Source organism: Lutra lutra, chromosome 3 (genome assembly GCF_902655055.1).
Source record: "Lutra lutra chromosome 3, mLutLut1.2, whole genome shotgun sequence".
In the NCBI taxonomy this organism is placed as follows: domain Eukaryota; kingdom Metazoa; phylum Chordata; class Mammalia; order Carnivora; family Mustelidae; genus Lutra; species Lutra lutra.
In genome coordinates this window covers 69,601,650-69,622,183 of record NC_062280.1, presented here as the reverse complement: position 1 = coordinate 69,622,183, position 20,534 = coordinate 69,601,650, and the positions used below count along the sequence as shown (strand labels likewise).

At 39.7% G+C, this 20,534-nt stretch overlaps 1 long non-coding RNA gene across 1 annotated transcript in view; it reads left to right on the top strand.

The window, feature by feature from the left end:
• LOC125096339 (uncharacterized) overlaps positions 1-14,010 on the top strand; it is a 43,905-nt gene extending 29,895 nt beyond the window's left edge. The window contains exon 3 of the long non-coding RNA XR_007126142.1: positions 13,955-14,010. This is a non-coding gene — a long non-coding RNA (uncharacterized LOC125096339). The remainder of the gene's footprint in view (positions 1-13,954) is intronic.
• Positions 14,011-20,534: the final 6,524 nt, after the last annotated feature.

Sequence of the window (20,534 nt, the reverse complement as noted above, 5' to 3'; positions counted from 1 at the left end):
AGTTGGTTAAGCGTCAGATTCTTGGTTTTGGCTCAAGTGGTGATCTCAGGGTCATGAGGTCAAGTCCTGCCATTGGCTCAGTACTCAGCATGGAGTATGCTCAATTCTCTCTCCCTCCCCCTTCCCTCTCTATCTTCCCCTCCCCCCAACCAGTGCACACTTTCTCTCTCAAATAAATAAAATCTTTAAAAAAATAGATATGACTATATGAATATTATTGGTTTTTATTCAGTGAAAGACACAATATATATGATTTATGATCATTTGGGACAATATATTTACAATGTTAAAAATTGACAAGGAATTATTTAAATATTTTATTTAAATATTTAAAAATATTTAACAGTGCTGTCCCTTAGAACTTTCTGTGATAAAGGAAACATTTTGTGTTTGTGTTATCCAGTATGGTTGCCACTACCCACATCAGGCTACTGGACATTTGAAATGGGGATAATGTAACTGAGAACTAAGTTTTTAATTTTTAAATTTTAATTATTTTATTTGATTTTATTTTTTTAAACTTTAATTATTTTAAATTTAAATAGCCACATGTGGTTAATGGCTACCTTATTGGACAGTGCTAGGCCTGAAATATTCAAAGAACTCTACCAAATCAATAAAAGAAATACAAGATTGTCCAATAGAAAAATATAAGTAGGTTGATAGAATGGGAAGCCCGAATTGCCAACAATCACATGAAAAGATCCAAAATGACAACTAACAGGAAAAATGCAAACTAACACAGTAACATAGTATAGCTGAAAAGGTCGAAAGTCAATACCAAGTGTTGGTGAGGATGTGGGGAAAACAACCCTCACTTACTGCTAAAGGTTGGGGTAGACTGATGGCTATCTTGGAAAACAGTCTGGTGAAATTACAGATGCATATATCAAATAACCAAGTAATCCACCTCACTTTCTGTAGAACAGCTCACACATATGTCATGAAGAAGGCAGATGTTCATCATGATGTTGTTTATGATGATAGAGATTTGGAGGCTATTCATATGGTGGAAGTGGAGAATTACAGTGCAGCAGAGGTACATAAGGAATACTTGGCTACAGTCAGAAATAATGAACCAGAACTACATACAGCAACAGAGACAGAGCTTAAAAACCCAGTGTTTGGTGGAAAAGGCAAGAAATAGATTGAGATGTGTAGCGTAATCCTACTAACGTATGTTTTCAAGATCAAGTGACACAAAAACAGTATTACATTTTTCAAGATACTTAGATACCCAAGGACAAATACCAAGCATATTATTCTTGGTAGCTATGAAGGGGGAAGGGTGGAGAGGGGAGCAGGGAGCAGGAATGAAGGAGTAAAAATAGAGGGAACAGCTAGAAAAAAGACTGATTATAGTATGACATAAGTGAAAGAATATGATTAACCTAGCTTCTTTGCACCTGATGTTCAAAGGAGGGGAGAGTAAAATGTGACCTGGCACTTGAATTTCCTGGATCATCTAATCATTATTTATGGTTTTCTTGATACTGTGTATATTTTTATGAGCTAAATAGAAGCACATTTTGTGTTCTGTTGCTTCTGTTATTCAGTAATTGCTTTAAACACGGGCATGCTTATATTCATTATATTGGTCTCTACTAGTTTCTGTGAGCTCTACCCGCTGCTATTGCTTTTGCACAACAGAATATTTTATGTTCCACTCCAGTATTTCCCTAAAGAACATATGTTTTGTGAAACTTCTATTGTAGAAAATATGTGAATACTGAATTGAAACTGTACGATCTGAAGAGCAGAAGGGTCCAGAAGAAAAGAGCAGGTGACAATTTACAGGTGCTCTCATTAGCTGCTCTGGGTGCAGGTTTAGATACTATTCTTTCAGACAAGGTTCTCAGCCGAGTGTATTAGTTAATCCTCTGAACCTGAAATGATTTGCATAATCATGAGGCTGGGCCTGGGATTTGTTTCCCTTGGCAACTTTGAAGCTTTTTCAGACTCCGGCTCTTTCCTTTCTCTCATTTCCTCTCTCTTTTAGAATTTTTCAGGAATGGATTTGTGGAGTTTTTTTTTTTTTTTTCCTTTATGTAGAAGCTGATCTTGTAAATCTTTTACAAATTAAAAAGAGTTCAGAGCTGCAAAAGAAAGCAGACACTTGTATTTTACTGCACCTCCCCAAAGGTATTATCATGACATCTTTGAAATTAGTGTACCTTCTTGTTTTTATTTAACCGATTTCTTACATAAAGTAATGACCCCTCCCAAGTAACACATGACGCTTCAATTTCAAAAGTATACCGTTCAAATGATGGAAATCAATGTCTATATGAATTTCCAAACTATAGCCAGAAAACCAGTTACTTCATTTCAATCCTTATAAAGCTTTCCTTTTCTGCAAAATAAGTATGCCTCTGGTTATCTGTCATCTCAACTAAGATGACCATGTTGGTTATTTAATACTATTTAAAAATTGCTCCAAAACTTAGCAGCTTAAAATAAAAAATCTTTTGTCTCTCATGGTTTGAAAGAGTCAGGATTTCAGACAGGCCACAGTGGGAAGCCTGAGGGCCTCAGCTGTTAAGACTCCAAGTCTTGGGAGTGGAGTCATCTAAAGGCTTGTTTGCTTACATGTCTGGAAGTTGATGTTGGCTGTCAGCTGAAACCCTCAGTTTCCCTTTCATGAGCTGGTTTGAGATTCCACATAACATAGAAGCTGAGTTCCAAGGGCAAGTGTCCTGAGAGGGCCAGACAAAAGCTGTGTCCTTCTTATGGCCGAGCTTCAGAAGCTGCATGGTATCTCTCCCATTCTTTCCCACTGATCAGGGCTGTACAAGCCCCATCTGGACTCAAGGAAAGAGTATCTAGATCCTATCTCTGGTGGGTGTTAGCTACATCTCTCAAAGAACATGAGAAATGGGATAAATATATTTTATTATCGCATCACAATGACCAACTCATTTTAACTTGGAAAAGAAGCTCAAATCCCAGGATGGCTTTGGTGCTCAACATTATTCCTTCCTAACTAGTGTGCCTACATGGGTCCCTTTCAAAAATAAGTAAATGAAATAAGTCCTAATGAAAAGATCTCTTACACAAGATTACTAGTTCTTTGAAGATAATTACCAGAAAATGACTAGAATTAAACCAGTGACATAAAAGTAACTGTCATATCCAATTAATTAGGACTCTTTGGGTTGCCAGTGACAGAAATGAACTCAAACTAGTTTAAGTAGACGAGAATTCGTTGTCTCATGATTCTGAAAAGTCCAGGCCTTCATACAGATTCAGTCATGCTGGATTCAGGAACTCAAAGGATGTTATTAAGCCTCTGTTTCTTCCCATTTCTGGACTCTTCTTTTCTCTGCACCGGTTACTCCCAGGGAAGCTCTTTTCTTGTGGTGATAAAGATGGGTCCCCAATATCTCCAGACTCAAACAGTCTCTAGTGATTGTGATAATAGGAAACAAGCTTCCCCTAAGACTCCTCTTAGCATCCCTTAAAAATCCCTGAAAGAGGATTAGGGTTAGGGTTAGGGCCAGATGGGGGTACCCTCTGGACAAGTCACTATTTCTCCAGAGAAATAGAACTACCAGGTGTGGAGGCCAAGAAGTCCCATGAACTGCAGGCTGGGAGAGTTGGAGAACCAGGAAAGCTGGTGGTGTAACTCAGTCTCAAGTCCAAAGGGCTGAGAAATGGCAGGGGGGGCAGGGGGCTGATGATGTAAGTCCCTGTCTGAGTCCAAAAACCCAAGTACCAGGAGCACTGATGTCCATGGGCAGGAGAAGATGGATGTCTCAGCTCAAGCAGAGAGAGAAGGAATTTGCCCTTCTTTGCCTCTTTGATTTGGCCCCTTGATGGATTGGATGATGCCCACCAAAACTGGTGAGGAGGATCTTTACTTGGTCTTCCAATTTAAATGTTAATCTCTTCCAGAGTCACCCTCACAGATATACCCAGATACAATGCTTTACCATCCATCTGGACATCCCTTAGTCCAGTCAAATAGGCACATAAAATTAACCACCACAAGGTGGATGGGAAAACTTGGCCCGCCAGAGTCATACCCGAGACGCAGGGGTGGGGAGGTCTTATGATTGACAGCCCTATCAGGGGTCAGAAGAGTAGCTCCTGAGTGAATAAGGTAGCTGTGTGATATCAGATGGCAGGGTAAGTGGATGAGATGCAAAAATAATGATGGTGAGCAAACCTAGTAGGTTTTAATGCCTCCTCAAACATCAGTCTAGAATTTTGGTAGAGTTGAATGAGGGAAAGTCAACTTATTAAATCTTAAGTTAGGAGAACCCAATAAGCAACCTCCTGGGTTCTTATGCTATCAAATGGGGTGACTAAACAATTTACACATTGTAAACCTAAAGTTCACTTTTTTTCATATCTACATATTCATTGCTATTTTATCTCTGAAACGGCATGGTTTAACCTCAGTCTTTAGCCTATACTGGGGGTTTATAGGTCTCCTGTGGAAAACTGTATTAAATCACAAAGGAAAAATGACCTCCTTATGCTGTTGGAATATGATTTATGAGTCCATGCTTAGGTGTTTTATTACCATATATCATAACTTTTATTAGTGCTTCCATTAATATTGCCAGTAGTGAGCCATAAAATTGGCTCTGGGTATATCCACGAACTTTTATAAAACTCTTTCTGAATCACTAGTTTCTCTGTAAATCATATAAAACATTTTTTTAAAAACCTGGCAGTCCTCTTCGTTGTGGTTTAGCACTCTCCTTTTTTAAAGAATAGAATCATAGCTGCTCAGAATTGAGCGAGCTCTTGGAAGTCATCTAATCTCATTCTGTATTTCTCTATGTCTGGAGTGTAGGCAATCTGTACATTGAATAGAATGAATGAATCTCTTCCATAATGTCATGCTGCTGATAAACATACTACCTCAGAATGTCCTAGGGATTATTTCTGTTGTTTGTTTTTGTTTGCTTTTGAAACAAATTCTAATTACCAGAAATTTTCCCATTTTTTCTTTTCAGCCCTGCAGAACAAACCTATACATGACAGGTGCTTAATTTCTCATCTTTAGGTTACCACGTGTTCCCTGAGACTTCTTCAGGCATACCTGAATATTCTCAGTTCCATCCAACTCTCTTTATGTGTCATAGTTTCCACAGCCACCTCGATCTTGACCACTTGACTTTGGCCATGTCCCAGTCTCACTGGGAATAGTGGTTCATTGTATCACAAATGTACCAGCCCCTCAGTTTTCTGGTCTTCATTTTTGCATCTTATTCATAGAGATATCTCTGGAGACTGTCAAATTATTTCCTGCTGTCCAGATATCTTATTTTAAGGCCTTTGCCTGACTAAGACAAACTATGAAAAAAAAAAAAAAAGGAAATGAGATGAGTTTTGTCTGGAATTTTCCCAGACAAACGGGAACATTTGGTTACCAATCTATGATTTGCAGCATCCTTTTTCTTCTGACTTAAAAAAAAAAATAGAGATTTTATTTTTTTTCCCGACTTTGATCATCTGGTCTTTTTTCCTTCTCCCTAAACCATCAAAAACGATAACAAAGTTTCACTGACCTCATCCACAGGTCCTGTTAGGATTCTTGGATGTTCATTGTGGCGGCATAATATTTTGAGATGTTACCTAAGATTTTTCTTTTCTGAGTTTCTTTTACTCCTTGCTCTTAATGCATTTAGTAAATGCATTCATTGACTAAGAGCAAGGTTATCCCAGCAGAAAAGAGAAGGAAAGGCTTTTTACATTTCTAAAGCTTGTGCCTTTGTCCTCCCTTCAGCATCACATATACTAAAGTTTGTGCCTTTGGACATAAAAATATTCTAGGCCCAGAGGGAACTCAGGCCATAAAAATTAGATGGGGGGAAAAATTGTTCTGTCTGCAGTCAGGGTCTTCTTTTGTCGATCCTGTCACACCCTCTGCTTCCTCTCCTTTTCACCTATGATTCATTGAACTGCATAAATTTGCTCAGACTGGAGAAAGAGAGAGGAGAAACACTCAATAAGTTTGGAAATCCAAGAACAGAGGAGAATGTGGGCATGCCCGGGACAGAGGCAAGGCTTGAGAGTTTTCTTATGCCCAGAAGAAGAGTGAGTGAGGTGTCTAAGTTACGGATCCAGACAACCCAGGTCAACATCACAAATCCTGCCCCTTTCCAGAGCAACTTGGGAAAGAGCAGAATGATTTCCCCTGGGTCTGAGAGCGGCGTGGAAGTGGTGAAAGTCATGCTAACATGGAGACTTAACACAGAAAGCAGTGAGTCCTAGAAAGGCAGCAAGAAAAGGTCAAACAGGGATTTTACTTCTATGTTTCTCCAGTGTGTGTTCTGAGGAATTCATGGAGGTGTGCTCCTCAGTTCCTCCCCCAATGACTTCCTGGCTAGCTGTAAAGGATGCAGTTAAACCCACATACTCCATCTGTTGGTACCTTCTGGCTCTGCTTTAGTATTTAAGTTAAGGCTTCCTTTCCAAGGTAGCACCCTACCCCAGCCCCCCTTGCCTTGAATGACTGAGTGTGGAGAGGGTCCCAGCCATATCTGCCCTGAGTGGGCATCCTCATGGTCAGTCTTTGCTCCTGGCCAGCCTGTTATTTCAATTAAGACTGTCAGGCCTGCAACATGGTCAGAGGTTCTTCCTGTCCCATATTGTTTCCCCCCCAGTTCATCTCTAAATTTTGTTCTAGGTAACTCTCACTAGACCTTTGCCTTCCTAACTCTGTCTCAGCATCTGAGTTGCACAGTACCTAAATGACACAACTTCTCTGTACCAAAGGCTTAATTAAAGCACTAGTTAATTAAAGCTGGCAGTATTTGTTTTTACTGACATGCACATGCAGCCTGTATATGGCTTACGTCCATCCACTATGGAAAAAAATCTACTGGTAAACTTTCTAATCAGACTTTGGATTGACAGAATTAATAGGATTTACAAAAGCATAAAAGCGTTCCCAGCATATGGGACCTTGCATTTGAGAAACTTATCGATAGCTTGAAAATGCTTTACATTTTTTTTTTAAAGATTTTATTTATTTATTTGACAGAGAGAGATCACAAGTAGACGGAGAGGCAGGCAGAGAGAGAGAGAGAGAGAGGGAAGCAGGCTCCCTGCTGAGCAGAGAGCCCGATGCGGGCCTCGATCCCAGGACCCTGAGATCATGACCTGAGCCGAAGGCAGCGGCTTAACCCACTGAGCCACCCAGGCGCCCATGCTTTACATTTTTTAAAGAAAAAATTTATCTGTGGCCATAATCACTGTAGAAAAACTCATGACATCTTTAGTTTACAGTACTAATAATAATGGCCGCCATTTATTATGTTACAATATGGCATTATTATTATAATATGGCAGGAAATGTGATAAGCATTTTACATACATCATCTCATTTAGTTCTAGAGGCTGATGCCTAAGCAATATTAATTCATGAATTAGTTAATTGCTCTTAAGAATTTCAACTTTAGCCAGAAAGTACATTAGCACTGGAACTGGAAATTGCTATCTGGGTTATATAATGAATGTATTCATTCAAACGTTAATGTATAATGGTGGATCCTGGAAACAGAAATATTATGGTATTACTGGTTTAATCCAAACAAATGTATACCATAGGAATAATTACAAACTTTCTAACCACATTATTTATTTAGAAAAGTACTATTTTCGGGGTGCCTGGGTGGCTCAGTGGGTTAAGCCACTACCTTCGGCTCAGGTCATGATCTCAGGGTCCTGGGATCAAGCCCCACATTGGGCTCTCTGCTTGGCAGGGAGCCTGCTTCCCCCTCTTTCTCTGCCTGCCTCTCTGCCTACTTGTGATCTCTCTCTCTGTCAAATAAATAAATAAAATCTTAAAAAAAAATCCATCCTCTTACTTCATAAAATATGAAAGCATTGTTTTTACATAGGGGAGTATCAAGGATGGGTAAGTTGCCTAAGGGTGGAGTCAACACTATCAGATCCCAAGTAGGGACCCTGACTATTCTGAATGTGAATGGATTTCATCAAATGCTTTTTCTGTGTCAGTTGATATTATCATGTGATTTTTCTTCTTTAGCCTGCTTATATAGTGGCTCATGTTGATTTTTAAATGTTGAGCCAGTGTTATATATTGGAATAAATCCCACTCCATATGGTATATACTTCATGTTATATACTTCTTTACATACATTGTTGGATTAGATTTGTTAATATTTTGTTGAACTTTGTTATCTGAGTTCATGAGAGGTATTAGTCTTTAGTTTTCTTTCTTGTACTGTGATTGTCTGGTTTTGGTATTAGAGTAATCCTAGCCTTATAAAATGAGTTGGGAAGTGTTCCCTGCTCTTCCATTTTTTGGAAGAGATTGTGTAAAACTGATGTTGACTTTTCTTGATGTTTCATAGAATTCTCCAGCAAAACCATCTGGGCCTGGAGATTCTTTTTTATAAATTTTTAATTACACATTCCATTTCTGTAATGGTTAAAGGACAAAGCAGATTAATTATCTAGTTCATTCCAGTTAAATTTTAGTATTTTGTGATTCTCCTTTTGGCTTTTTTTTTTTTTTTTAGTATAGTTGACACACAAATTACATTAGTCTCAAGTATACAACTTAGTGATTTGACAAGTTTCTACATTATGCTATGTTCCCAAGTGTAGCCACCATCTGTCTTGTTATGTCACTCTTACAATATCATTGACTGTATTCCTTATGCTGTGCCTTCTATTCCCATGACTTAGTCATTCCATAACTGGAAGCTTGTATCTCCCACTCCCCTCATTTTGGCTATTTTGAAGGGACAAAGGAAAACCCTCAATGTGAGGGCCACAGAAAATATGAAGATCTAAGTAGTAATCTGATTTTACATTTACATTTATAGAATGTAAAGTATTTGATACTCAGGATTTAACTTGTTAAACAGACTTGGAATCATGAATCCAAACTAGTGCTGAATGCAATGTGGAGGGATTTGTTTGCGTTTTCTTCTTCCATCCTAATTCTCTGATTTTATTGGCCCTATTTTTAAATTATTGAAAGTTAATGATTCCATTTTTTGCCACCAAAATCCCAAGATCCTGTCAAGTATTTTACTTGAAATCATACACAGAGCCTAGGAAATAAAACCTTCCTCTGCTGTTGAAATAAAGCTTCAGATACATGTTTGCTATTTTTATAGCTGTATTGGTCAAGGAGAATAATGAAGACCGAAATATTTCAAACAGGGGAGATTTAACATGGGGGAACTGACTGCACAGATGATAGAAGACTGAAAGAACAGCAAGACCCTTGTGAGGGGCTCAAAGATTAATACCTGCAAAAAAAAGAATTTTCAGTCCCATCCAGAACTGGAGAACAAAAGGGAAGATGTGAGGCTACAAAACCCTGGGGTGTTATAGGAGCGCACGTGGATGGTGCTGGGATCCCTACGGAGGTGTTGTGTGCCTGGTGCTCAGGGGTCTGACTGGGGCTTCATGGCTGGGGATGGGATGCCTGAACACACTGGATGCCTATTTGTCTGTCAAATGATAACTATGGAACAAGAGGGGCAACTAATCGGTGATATAGTAGACCCACTTCAGGGAAGACAAATCAATAAGAGCCACTTTTGCGGCACTTGGGAGGCTCAGTGGGTTGAAGCCTCTGCCTTAGGCTCGGGTCATGATCCCGGGGTCCTGGGATTGAGCCCCACGTCGGATTCTCTGCTCAGTGGGGAGCCTGCTTCCCCCCCTCTCTCTGCCTGCCTCTCTGCCTACTTGTGAACTCTGTCTGTCAAATATATAAATAAATAAATCTTAAAAAAAAAAAAGCCACTGTTGAATGGACCTAAGCCAGAAATCATAGTGAAAATATAGCTGGACGAGAGATTATTCAGCTGGAAATTGAAAATGAATGTCTATGGCAACTTGTACTCAATGTCAGGAAGCTGTGTATTTAGCACAGGGCCTAGCACATTTGTTGAATGGATAATTCAGTTTCCTTTGGGGACAATACCACAAACATGAACAGCAGGATAGCCATGCCTTCCAATGGTGATGAACATTTAAGAAAATGCATATACTCGTTTTATAAACCTAGTACACAGGAATGTTTCCTTTTACTTCTTTGGGTTGTTTGGAAGAACCTCTTCTGTGTGGTCTTTATTTTAATTTAGCGCCTGCAGCAGTAATACAGCAAATTGCAGTAAATCAAATTCATGTCACTTAGAAGGCTCCTGAGAAAAGTTAATCAGAGAAAAACATAAAATTTTCTTCCTATTATAGTAAATAAAATTTCAGATTGTGCTTTATATGCTCCTTAACAGGGAAAAGTCCTGTTGTTTACACTGAAGAGTAATAAAAGGTATCTCTTACCTTGTTAAATTAAAGGTACTTGGCCAAGTTGCCTCCTTAGCGCAGTAGGCAGCACATCAGTCTCATAAAGGTACTTGGCCAAAGTACCACTGTGTTCCCCCTTCTAAGACAAAACATGGTATCTTGTATTTGAATGTGTTAAGTTTTCACTTTAAGAGTCATTTGCTGGAGGCTTTCAGTGTACTTGTCATAACATTACACAGAATGCCTCTGCAACTTTCGCTCGAACTGAAATCAAGTGCTGCTATCTGCTGATCTGAAATTGAAAGTACATTTAGTAAACCTTCAAAACACCCACTATTAACTCCAACCCTGTAAGAAAACGGATTCCGAGGCAAGGATATTTTTAGTTTTGCCTACTGTAATAAGTCACAATAACCTTCCATGATTTGGGACTTAATATGATTTTTCATTATAGAAATTCAAAGTTATACAATTGAATGTAATTTATGAAAATATCTAGGCGTTGGAGGACCAAGTACCTTGTGGGGCTCCTCACTCAGCAGGGAGTATGCTGGAGATTCTCTCTCCCCCTGACCCCCCAAATAAATAAATCTTTATAAATAAATAAATTAATTAATTAAAAATATTTTTTAAAAAGAGAAAATATCCAATTATCTATGAGACCCCAAATTTTCTTTTTTCTTTCTTTTTATTTGTTTTTAAGTATTTTATTTATTTATTTATTTGCGAGAGAGAACATGCAGGGGGAGGAGCAGAGGGAGAAGGACAAGAAGACTCCAGGCTGAGCACAGAGCCCAACATGGGGCTAGATCCCAGGACCCTGAGATCATGTCCTGAGCTGAAATCGAGTCAGATGCTTAACCAACTAAGCCACCCAGGTGCCCTAAGCCTCCAAATTTTCGAACTGAAAATGAAACCAAATCAACTTAGTGGCTATTAAATGAATTGGAGAAAGAGAAATTTAATTCCATGACCTGGAAAAGCCATCCTTTTGTCCCAGTGCCTTTCATAATGCCTGTTATACAGTAGGCACTCAAAAATATATTTCAATAGATAAGCAATCATAAAATAAATAGACTTTAATTGTTTTTAAGGGGCTTAAGTGCCTCATACAAAAATGAATAACATATAATAGAGAATAGTAGAGATTTTAATCATATTGAAGAAAATTGAGTAAGTGAAAAGATAAAGCCCAAAAGAATAAAAAATAAGTTTGGGTACCATAGATTGGTAAATCTATGGATTGGGTTTCACATGGACAGACTAAAAGCACAAAGAATCATAAACACTTGCACAATTTAGCGTGATGGGACTTTTAAATTTACCTTTTATTTTTAGCATTTTGCATTGGGGTTCACCCACAACTGAGTCAAGTATTAAGTAGGCTAGTATTAATGATCCTTAATTCAGACTTTTGCTTTATAGTACAAAAACTGCACATCATTTGATACTGCTTAAACAACTATAGTCTAATACTGAACACAGCTCTTGTAAAAAATATTTGTTTCTAGACAATTGCCCAAGACACACATTAGAGGGTGAGTATCCAGTGGAGATGGCGGACTATTCTGAGATGGAAGCTACAGATTACAAATGTCAGTTGCTAATTATTATTCCCCTCCTGAGATTTCCCTCAGTCACTACTCCTCCCTCACCCACTGCTTCTTTCCCCTGCTGCCTGGGGGTCCTTGAAGTTGGTTGTACTAAAACTACTCCCCTAGTGCTGGATCTGCTATGCCAGACAGAGAGTCATCCTTGACATGGAGTTTGGCCAACCTCATCCCTAGGGCCATAGTTTTGGATTTGCTATCCCACGCCTGCCCCTCCCATCTCAGTCCATCTGCGTGGTCAGAAGGAACAGGAAACTTGGCATTGGCTGAGGGCCTGCAGCTACAGTGATGGCACTACCCAGGCAGTGAGAGCTGGCTTGCCCTGGGGCGACAGCGCATCTCATTTTGGTGTGAGGCAGGCTGAGGGGTGCAAGACAACGGGAGGCATGTCAAAGTCATAATCCTCAACTGGTTCAAACTGTGCCTTAGAGAGAAGTGTGACCTATGGTGGTTTCAGACAGAACCGTAGACATGACTTAACCGATTCTATTCTCACAACTATCTGATTCTATTTCCAAACTCATAGAAAAACCAATGCACTTACTATTTTGGATTTTTAAGTTAAAATTGACTCAAATGTAAGCATGTTGATGTTAGTCTTTGGCTGGTTTGAAACATTCCTTTGAAGACAATATGTCCAAGAGTTAATTTAGGCACAAACTGTTTCTATAGACTTACCCTTGCATATTTTTGCTCTTGCATAATTATACCACTGTAGAAAAGAAATTCTCGGTAAGTTCCCAAGAATAATATCCCAAATCATCCTACAAAACTAACATGAAAAAGAAACTACCACTGCTAATGGATGCAAGGTTTCCTTTTGGGGTGATGAAAATGCTTTGGAACTGGATAGAGGTGGTGGTTGTACAACCTGGTGATGTCCTGAGTCCCACTGAACTGCACTGAAAATGGTTAGTTTTAGGTTGTGTGAATTTCACCTGGACAAGGAAAAAAAGTTTAAAAAAAGAGGAGGGGGGCTAAAATCACTACTATTCTTTCTGTCACCACTGAGAACCCTGGGAACTCAACTTTACTGCCGCACCTACCAACAGCAGCACGGTCGCCATTTCTGATTCAGGAACTTGACCTTGCAACCATGATGCCCTCTTTCTGAAAGCAAGATAGAGGTGCCACAGCTCATGCAATATGAGAAACTGCACTGAGCTTGTTCTTCATAACAATGAAGAAACATGCTGATGTTTCTAATTGTCAGCACCAAGTTGCTGTCTGTGTTCTAGCAGCAAAGGAGACTTGAGGGAACAATACTCATAACATGGAGCTTTACTCAGATACCAAAAGACCCTTCAAAAGATGGCGGGCTACCACAAAAATAGCCAGCATTTATTACATCATCCCTGCCATGTGGATGCTGTGGATACTGACTAAAAATCTGATTAAGTTCTAAGAGAGAGGAATATTATACATTTTACTTCCCAGATGATGCAGACAAAAGCTTGGTTTTGCTACAGCACCCAATTTCTTACTGGGACAAATCAATATTTGGAGTATATACTCTGAATTAGACTATATACTCAAATCTGTCATCTGTTGTTAAACCGGCTTGCATTCTTCTCCCAGGCATCACATTCCCATCAAGTATGATTGACCATTGATCCATTTAGGCATAGGACTAAGCAGGGGCACCAGAGATGCCATCTTTGGGATATCCACAGAAGTCAATGATTTATATCTATAATAGTAAAGAGTTTTATGGTCACACAAACTCTCTGTGTGTGTTTGTGTGGGTGTAATCTTACACATAGGGTTTGGGGAGAATGGTGATCTGGACAGTACAAGTTATGGCATCTATGGGGCACCTGGGTAGCTCAGTGGGTTAAAGCCCTTGCCTTCCATTCAGGTCATGATCCCAGAGTCCTGGGATTGAGCCTCACATCTGGCTCTCTGTTCAGCGGGGAGCCTGCTTCCTCCTCTATCTCTCTCTGCCTGTCTCTCTACCTACTTGTGATCTCTGTCTGTCAAATAAATAAATAAATAAATAACTTTTTAAAAAAGGTTATGACACTACTATGTTCTTGAGGGGAGTGGGTGATTAGTGAATATCTACATGCTGATATCCACCTACTTCTTTCAAACAGGTGGTAAATATCATTCCACGATCCCACCCCTGTGTTGGTGAGAGAGAGAAGCAAGGTGGGTGATTTTATTTTATAACAATTAATATTGGCATTAACAGGATAAAGATTAATATTAAAATCTAAGGAAACCTGTTAGGCACAGCTTTAAAGAGCACAGTGCCTTGACAGAGGAAGAGGGTGGACTAGTGAGCAGTCTATATAGGCCCATATACATATCTTTAAGCTCAAAGACTCCTGTAGGCATGTGTATCCTACATAAAGGTCTCCAGTGTCCTTGAGTGCTCAGAGTAGAATAGAGGGATGCATTATGATATTCACTTCTGTCCTGTGCCTCCTGTTGACTGGGCCTTCACTTATAGGTTAGAAGACTGATATAGAACAAATAGATGGATTGAAGTAAGATGCTGGGGAGAGTAATAAAGTTGTGCTAGTAACTAAATGGGCCAACCAATTCCAAGTTTCCATTTTTCTTTTTTTTTTTTTAGGGAGGAGAAGGCAGGGGGAGAGAGACTCTTAAGAAGGCTCCATGCCCGGGGCGGGGGAGGAGTCAAGATGGCAGAGAAGTGGCAGGCTGAGACTACTTCAGGTAGCGGGAGATCAGCTAGATAGCTTATCTAAAGATTGCAAACACCTACAAATCCAATGGGAGATCGAGGAGAAGAAGAACAGCAATTCTAGAAACAGAAAATCAACCACATTCTGAAAGGTAGCACTGGCGGAGAAGTGAATCCAAAGCGACGGGAAGATAGACCACGGGGGGAGGGGCCGGCTCCCGGCGAGCGGCGGAGCAACGGAGCAACGGAGCACAAAATCGGGGCTTTTAAAAGTCTGTTCCACTGAGGGACATCGCTCCAGAGGCTTAACTGGGGTGAAGCCCAGGCGGGGTCAGCACGGCCTCAGGTCCCGCAGGGTCGCAGAAGGATCGGGGGTGTCTGAGTGTCGCAGAGCTTACCGGTATTAGAACGGGGAAGCCGGCTACAGAGACAGAGCCGAGGAGTGAGCTCACAGCTCGGGGTTACCTTGAACCGGTTGCAGGCTCGGTCAGCTTGGAGCGTGGCCGGAGGCAGGGTGACGGGAGTAATTGGGCGCTGTTCTCTGAGGACGCACTGAGGAGTGGGGCCCCAGGCTCTCGGTTCCTCCGGGCCGGAGACTGGGAGGCCGCCATCTTCATTCCCATCCTCCGGAACTGTACGGAAAGCGCTCAGGGAACAAAAGCTCCTGAAAGCGAACCCGAGCGGATTACTCAGACCGGCCCCTGGTAAGGGTGGTGCAACTCCGCCTGGGGCAAAGACACTTGAGAATCACTACAACAGGCCCCTCCCCCAGAAGATCAACAAGAAACCCAGCGAGGACCAAGTTCACCTACCAAGGAGTGCAGTTTCAATACCAAGGATAGCAGTGGAATTCTGGAGGAGGAGAAAGCAAAGCACGGAACTCATGGCTTTCTCCCCATGATTCTTTAGCCTTGCAGTTAATTTAATTTTTTTTTCTTTTTCAATTTTTTTTCTCTTCTTCTGCCAAATTTTTTTTAACTTTTACCCTTTTCTTTTTTAACGTTTTTTTAACTAGTTTATCTAATACATATATATTTTTTCCTTTTTTATATTTTTTCCTTATTTGTTTTCTTTTTTTTAATTGTTTCTTTCTTTTTCTTTTTTTTCTTTCTGAACCTTTTTTATCCCCTTTCTCCCCCCTCACGATTTGGGATCTCTTCTGATTTGGTTAAAGCATATTTTCCTGGGGTTGTTGCCACCCTTTTAGTATTTTACTTGCTCCTTCATATACTCTTATCTGGACAAAATGACAAGGCGGGAAGAATTCACCACATAAAAAAGAACAAGAGGCAGTACCAAAGGCTAAGGACCTAATCAATACAGACATTGATAATATGTCAGATCTAGAGTTTAGAATGATGATTCTCAAGGTTCTAGCCGGGCTCGAAAAAGGTATGGAAGATATTAGAGAAACCCTCTCGGGAGACATAAAAGCCCTTTCTGGAGAAATAAAAGAACTAAAATTTAACCAAGTTGAAATAAAAAAAGCTATTAATGAGGTGCAATCAAAAATGGAGGATCTCACTGCAGGGATAAATGAGGCAGAAGAAAGAATTAGCAATATAGAAGACCAAATGACAGAAAATAAGGAAGCTGAGCAAAAGAGGGACAAACAGCTACTGGACCACAAGGTGAGAATTCGAGAGAGAAGTGACACCATAAGACGAAACAACATTAGAATAACTGGGATTCCAGAAGAAGAAGAAAGAGAGAGGGGAGCAGAAGGTATATTGGAGAGAATTATTGGAGAGAATTTCCCCAATATGGCAAAGGGATAAGCATCAAAATCCAGGAGGTGCAGAGAACCCCCCCCAAAATCAATAAGAATAGGTCCACACCCCATCACCTAATAGTAAAATTTACAAGTCTTAGTGACAAAGAGAAAATCCTGAAAGCAGCCCGGGAAAAGAAGTCTGTAACATACAATGGTAAAAATATTAGATTGGCAGCAGACTTATCCACAGAGACCTGGCAGGCCAGAAAGAGCTGGCATGATATATTCAGAGCACTAAACGAGAAAAACATGCAGCCAAGAATACTATATCCAGCTAGGCTATCATTGAAAATAGAAGGAGAGATTAAAAGCTTCCAGGACAAACAAAAACTGAAAGGATTTGCAAACACCAAACCAGCTCTACAGGAAATATTGAAAGGGGTCCTCTAAGCAAAGAGAGACCCTAAAAGTAGTAGATCAGAAAGCAACAGAGACAATATGCAATAACAGTCACCTTACAGGCAATACAATGGCACTAAATTCATATGTCTCAATAGTTACCCTGAATGTTAATGGGCTAAATGCCCCAATCAAAAGACACAGGGTATCAGAATGGATTAAAAAAAACAAAACCCATCTATATGTTGCCTACAAGAAACTCATTTTAAACCTGAAGACATCTCCAGATTTAAAGTGAGGGGGTGGAAAAGAATTTACCATGCTAATGGACATCAGAAGAAAGCAGGAGTGGCAATCCTTATATCAGATCAATTAGATTTTAAGCCAAAGACTATAATAAGAGATGAGGAAGGAAACTATATCATACTCAAAGGAGCTGTCCAACAAGAAGATCTAACAATTTTAAATATCTATGCCCCTAATGTGGGAGCAGCCAACTATATAAACCAATTAATAACAAAATCAAAGAAACACATCAACAATAATACAATAATAGTAGGGGACTTTAACACTCCCCTTACTGAAATGGACAGATCATCCAAGCAAAAGATCAACAAGGAAATAAAGGCCTTAAATGACACATTGGACCAGATGGACATCACAGATATATTCAGAACATTTCATCCCAAAGCAACAGAATACACATTCTTCTCTAGTGCACATGGAACATTTTCCAGAATAGATCACATCCTCAGTCCTAAATCAGGTCTCAACCGGTATCAAAAGATTGGGATCATTCCCTGCATATTTTCAGACCACAATGCTCTGAAGCTAGAACTCAATCACAAGAGGAAATTTGGAAAGAACCCAAATACATGGAGACTAACCAGCATCCTTCTAAACAATGAATGGGTCAACCAGGAAATTAAAGAAGAATTGAAAAAATTCATGGAAACAAATGATAATGAAAACACAACAGTTCAAAATCTGTGGGACACAACAAAGGCAGTCCTGAGAGGAAAATATATAGCGGTACAAGCCTTTCTCAAGAAACAAGAAAGGTCTCAGGTACACAACCTAACCCTACACCTAAAGGAGCTGGAGAAAGAACAAGAAAGAAACCCTAAACCCAGCAGGAGAAGAGAAATTATAAAGATCAGAGCAGAAATCAATGAAATAGAAACCAAAAAAACAATAGAACAAATCAACGAAACTAGGAGCTGGTTCTTTGAAAGAATTAATAAGATTGATAAACCCCTGGCCAGACTTATCCAAAAGAAAAGAGAAAGGACCCAAATAAATAAAATCATGAATGAAAGAGGAGAGATCACAACGAACACCAAAGAAATACAGACAATTATAAGAACATATTATGAGCAACTCTACGCCAACAAATTTGACAATCTGGGAGAAATGGATGCATTCCTAGAGACATATAAACTACCACAACCAAACCAGGAAGAAATGGAAAGCCTGAACAGACCCATAACCAGTAAGGAGATTGAAACAGTCATCAAAAATCTCCAAACAAACAAAAGCCCAGGGCCAGACGGCTTCCCAGGGGAATTCTACCAAACATTTAAAGAAGAACTAATTCCTTTTCTCCTGAAACTGTTCCCAAAAATAGAAATGGAAGGAAAACTTCCAAACTCATTTTATGAGGCCAGCATCACCTTGATCCCCAAACCAGACAAGGATCCCATCAACAAAGAGAACCACAGACCAATATCCTTGTTGAACACAGATGCAAAAATTCTCACCAAAATACTAGCCAATAGGATTCAACAGTACATTAAAAGGATTATTCACCACGACCAAGTGGGATTTATTCCAGGGCTGCAAAGTTGGTTCAACATCCGCAAATCAATCAATGTGATACAACACATTAATAAAAGAAAGAACAAGAACCATATGATACTCTCCATAGATGCTGAAAAAGCATTTGACAAAGTACAGCATCCCTTCCTGATCAAAACTCTTCAAAGTGTAGTGATAGAGAGCACATACCTCAATATTATCAAAGCCATTTATGAAAAACCCACCGCAAATATCATTCTCAATGGTGAAAAACGGAAAGCTTTTCCGCTAAGGTCAGGAACACGGCAGGGATGTCCATTATCACCACTGCTCTTCAACATAGTACTAGAAGTCCTAACCTCAGCAATCAGACAACAAAAGGAAATTAAAGGCATCCAAATCGGCAAAGAAGAAGTCAAACTATCACTCTTCGCAGATGATATGATACTATATGTGGAAAATCCAAAAGACTCCACTCCAAAACTGCTAGAACTTGTACAGGAATTCAGTAAAGTGTCCGGATATAAAATCAATGCACAGAAATCAGTTGCATTTCTCTACACCAACAACAAGACAGAAGAAAGAGAAATTAAGGAGTCCATCCCATTTACAATTGCACCCAAAACTATAAGATACCTAGGAATAAACCTAACCAAAGAGACTAAGAATCTATACACAGAAAACTATAAAGTACTCATGAAAGAAATTGAGGAAGACACAAAGAAATGGAAAAATGTTCCATGCTCCTGGATTGGAAGAATAAATATTGTGAAAATGTCTATGCTACCTAAAGCAATCTACACATTTAATGCAATTCCTATCAAAGTACCATCCATTTTTTTTTTTCAAAGAAATGGAACAAATAATCCTAAAATTTATATGGAACCAGAAAAGACCTCGAATAGCCAAAGGAATATTGAAAAAGAAAGCCAAAGTTGGTGGCATCACAATTCCGGACTTTAAGCTCTATTACAAAGCTGTCATCATCAAGACAGCATGGTACTGGCACAAAAACAGACACATAGATCAATGGAACAGAATAGAGAGCCCAGAAATAGACCCTCAACTCTATGGTCAACTAATCTTCGACAAAGCAGGAAAGAATGTCCAATGGAAAAAAGACAGCCTCTTCAATAAATGGTGTTGGGAAAATTGGACAGCCACATGCAGAAAAATGAAATTGGATCATTTCCTTACACCACACACGAAAATAGACTAAAAATGGATGAAGGACCTCAATGTGAGAAAGGAATCCATCAAAATCCTTGAGGAGAACGCAGGCAGCAACCTCTTCGACCTCAGCCGCAGCAACATCTTCCTAGGAACATCGCCAAAGGCAAGGGAAGCAAGGGCAAAAATGAACTATTGGGATTTTATCAAGATCAAAAGCTTTTGCACAGCAAAGGAAACAGTTAACAAAACCAAGAGACAACTGACAGAATGGGAGAAGATATTTGCAAATGACATATCAGATAAAGGGCTAGTGTCCAGAATCTATAAAGAACTTAGCAAACTCAACACCCAAAGAACAAATAATCCAATCAAGAAATGGGCAGAAGACATGAACAGACATTTCTGCTAAGGAGACATCCAGATGGCCAACAGACACATGAAAAAGTGCTCCATATCACTCGGCATCAGGGAAATACAAATCAAAACCACAATGAGATATCACCTCACACTAGTCAAAATGGCTAAAATTAACGAGTCAGGAAATGACAGATGCTGGTGAGGATGTGGAGAAAGGGGAACCCTCCTACACTGTTGGTGGGAATGCAAGCTGGTGCAACCACTCTGGAAAACAGCATGGAGGTTCCTCAAAATGTTGAAAATAGAACTACCCTATGACCCAGCAATTGCACTACTGGATATTTACCCTAAAGATACAAACGTAGTGATCCGAAGGGGCACGTGCACCCGAATGTTTATAGCAGCAATGTCTACAATAGCCAAACTATGGAAAGAACCTAGATATCCATCAACAGATGAATGGATAAAGAAGATGTGGTATATGTGGCATATACACAATGGAATACTATGCAGCCATCAAAAGAAGTGAAATCTTGCCATTTGCAACGACATGGATGGAAGTAGAGGGTATCATGCTTAGCGAAAT